Source organism: Benincasa hispida, chromosome 10 (assembly GCF_009727055.1).
Source record: "Benincasa hispida cultivar B227 chromosome 10, ASM972705v1, whole genome shotgun sequence".
NCBI lineage: Eukaryota > Viridiplantae > Streptophyta > Magnoliopsida > Cucurbitales > Cucurbitaceae > Benincasa > Benincasa hispida.
In genome coordinates this window covers 4,879,065-4,882,962 of record NC_052358.1, presented here as the reverse complement: position 1 = coordinate 4,882,962, position 3,898 = coordinate 4,879,065, and positions in this window count along the sequence as shown.

The window sequence follows — 3,898 nt, the reverse complement described above, 5'->3', positions numbered from 1 at the left end:
GTGGCCACCGCATACCATCCGGAAATGAATGGTCAGGCTGAAGTGTCCAATCGTGAAATTAAGTTGATACTTGAGAAGGTAGTAAAGCCTTCGCAGAAAGATTAGGCAATGAAGCTTGATGATACGTTATGAGCATACCAGACCGCATTCAAAACACCAATAGGTATGTCCCCCTATGCATTGGTATTTGGCAAGGCGTGTCATTTGCCTTTGGAGCTGGAGTATAAGTCATTGTGGACGGTCAAGAAGCTGAATTTTGATTTAAAGAAAGCAGAGGAAGCGTGAAAAATGTAGCTGGTCGAGCTGGAAGAATGGAGGATCAATGCATATGAGAAAGCAAAGATTTATAGAGAGTGCACCAAGCGCTGGCATGACAAACGCATATGCGCTAGAAACCTCCAAGTCGGGAAAAAGGTTTTACTCTTCAACTCAAGATTGTGGCTCTTCCCGGGAAAATTAAAATCACGCTGGTCTGGACCCTTCATCATTAAAGAAATATTTCCACATGGTGTAGTGGAGCTGATCACTGAGGATGGCAGCCGTACATTTAAGGTTAATGGACAACGAGTCAAGGCATATTGCGGAGGTGATTTCAGCTAGAAATAGCCTCCGCAAAGTTGAAAAACCCGGACTACCCTCTTACATGATTCTTGAACTCTTATTCCTTCATCACTTTTACTAGTATTTAGCTATTCGAATCTTACTTAATTTTACTCTTTAAAAAAATGTTTTTTTGTTTTAAATCATTTGACCATCTCTTTGTCTGTATACAATGATTAAGGCACAAGATATGTTACATGAAGAAGCAAACTATCTCACTCCATCACTGCAATCCACAAAAGATAGATCACCGCAAGGATGGATGCGTCAATACACAATGCAAGCGACAGCGCAAAATTTGGGGGTGTACTTGTTGGGATATTTTAGGAATGGGTTTGTTTTTTTTTTTTTTTTTGTTATTAAGGATTAATGGGGTTATACATGAAAGCATGCGTCAAAAATGGCTTATGCGTTTGCATACTATAAGGCCTGTCTCTTATACACATCTAGATGTGTATAAGAGACAGCACTAGATCGTTTAGAAAAAAGCGCTTAGCACGCGATTGTAATGCGTGTGGATGGATGATATGAATTGCTCACTATGATGCGATACTACGTCTAATTATGCGTTAATTATGGATGTTCTTGTAGTATGCCATGCATTGTCACAAGTTTCCTTATAATGGAACCAAGTATAATTCCACCGCAAGTTTCTCAGTGTGATCCGAGGCCGAACACGGGGACTGGTTTAGGTTATTACGATACGTTCATGATCCATGCGACTAGGTTTTCAATCTTTAAAAGTGCATTTGTATAAGTATATAAATTGAAATAAAATAAAGGAAAATAGTAAAGACGTGATAAAAAGATAAAAAGATAGTAAACCTAAGCTAGATGATACAAGATACAGACTACATGTACAAGATGCTGGGAGTAAGGCTGGCTGTGAAAGTTATGCAAAGACATGGGATGCAGTGACAAGTCTTATGAACAGAATAGAAAGAGAGACAAATAATATAAACAACACAAGTTCTTAATTAGATTGAAGGTACAAATACTGTTCCGCTCTTCTCTTGGCGTACACCTCTCAGTGATCGGCCGCGCTCCCACATGTCTGTGGTGGAATAGAGACTAACATAATGGATGCAAGGTTGCTTCCATGTCTGGAAGTACTACTCACTTTAGTTAACGCATTCTTCTGACCTTCTCTCGATAGATCCGGATGACACCTTCACTTATGCTCTCACAGATGAAGATGTCGTCTAGCATGCTTTAGCTAAACGTATTTTATATCTTTAATACATATTAAGTTCTTAGTTATTCATATTGCTCATCAGAGGATTACGAAGATATCATGGAGAAAGTGATTGGTGGGTGAACGGAAATAGACAAAAAATGGTAAATGGAATTTATCGAAACATTTAATATTTCTACTAAGCATTTGATATATGGTGTGTGAATCAAGAGATAAAAAAACATGGATTACACAATGAAGGAGAGTGATAGAACAGAAACAAATAGTGCCAATGTCTTGACACAGATTCGATGGAGATCTGCTTGCCGGATAGGATGGATTTGATGGTAGGAAGAGCTTCCCTCTCAGGCTTGCTCTACCGGTAGCAGGGTTCTTTGTACAAAGCTTCCGTTCGGGTGTTTGGCAGGTTGGATCTGAGATTCACCTCTCGGCCTTATCTCGTCTTCTTCCCGGATTTCTTCTCTTATGCACTCAGCTCAGCGTTCTCTCTATAATCTAGCAGCACTTAGCCCCGTATCAAGTAGCATATTTTTCTCTGAAATAAATGGGGTATTTATAGGTATAGATCTTTGACTCCGGCCTTGTGGTCCCCACTTGTGGTTATGGTAATTCTGAAGACGGAGGGATATTATTCCTTCTATTATGCAATCAGACCGTCAATTCTGCACAACCGTTAGTAGTACACATGTCTCGATCCTCAGCTCTTGCGTTGCTCAGCTGCATCTTTCGATCATAGGTCCGTATGGATGTTTGTTTTTATTACCGCATGCGGTTGAAACACAGCTCTCAGATTGACTGTCGCATTGCACCGCCATTGCGATATTCGTCTCTTTATTGTTGATTGAGGTGCGCAATGTGACAGAGATGCGTTGATTAGTCTCTCGTGAGCCTTGAGCGCAAGCTGTGACTTGGTCTCTTGCAAAACAGAGTAAAGTTCAGCTTGTCTTCCATCTTTTTGGTGTTAGTGGGTGCAATCGCAAACATTTATAATTATTGCAATACTAGGCTAATTTTCATAAAATTGGCACATAATTACTAACTTTTGGCCGCAATATCTAGATAAGGTGGCATAAATAACTTCTATTTTTACAAGTTATCACACCCCCAAAATTTAGATATATGCTTGTCCTTAAGCATATCTTCTACTAAGGCAATCATGCTCCATTCCTATCCTATATTTCTGCGATGATTGGTTGCTCCAAATGTTACACTTAGGCACATTACTTGACATCGCACTTTCCTTCTATCCTTGCTAATTCTTAGCGAGCCCTACTTTATTCTTCTATGTAACAAAATTCTGCTCAAAGCCACTTTTCTAGTTTTCAAAATAGAATGTTTATCTCTTCCTTATCAAAACAACTTGTTGTATCTATATGCGGTGAAAGAAAACCTTGCGTCATTTATTCACTTAGAGACAGTTGATCATGGTTACACTCTTCGTTTTGGCTTGTCCCCACGGGTGTCATGCGAACATCCAACTACAGTTATGTGCCATTTTCAACTTTAACTCATGGTAATTAGAGGAGTTGTCCCTTGCACTCTTTTTATTTTTCTCTTGTTTAAACTACGTTGTTCTTGGAAATCTACCTTCCTTTTGGCTTGCTCCTACGGGTGTCATACAAACATCAAACTACGAGCAAGCTTCTTTCACAACTAAACTCTTATTAGGTTGGGAGCAGTTTTAAAATTTTTCCTTGTGCTGACATTGGAGTTTTGCATAACTTATTATATAAATTATTCTTATTATTATAATATATTTTTTTCTTTTTTTTTAAATGGACACGTTTTCTTAAATACTGCATATTTTTTATATTATTTGCTCAGACCTTCCTCACCCCCAAATTTAAAGATGAGCAAGGTCTTCATTACGATGTTTGGATAGACTAGACAAACACTTAAAAAAAAATATCAAAAAGAAGGTTTGAGTAGAACTTTGAAAGATAAAAGGTAAAGTATTGCTAAACTAAGAGTTAACTAAGTGTTAGTCAGAATTTACTAAGTATGAGAAATGTTTCTAAGTGTAAACATATAATACATCATAGCAACGCAATGAAGATCGTAAAAATAAAAGACTAAGAATGTCACAAAAATTAACAAAGGAAG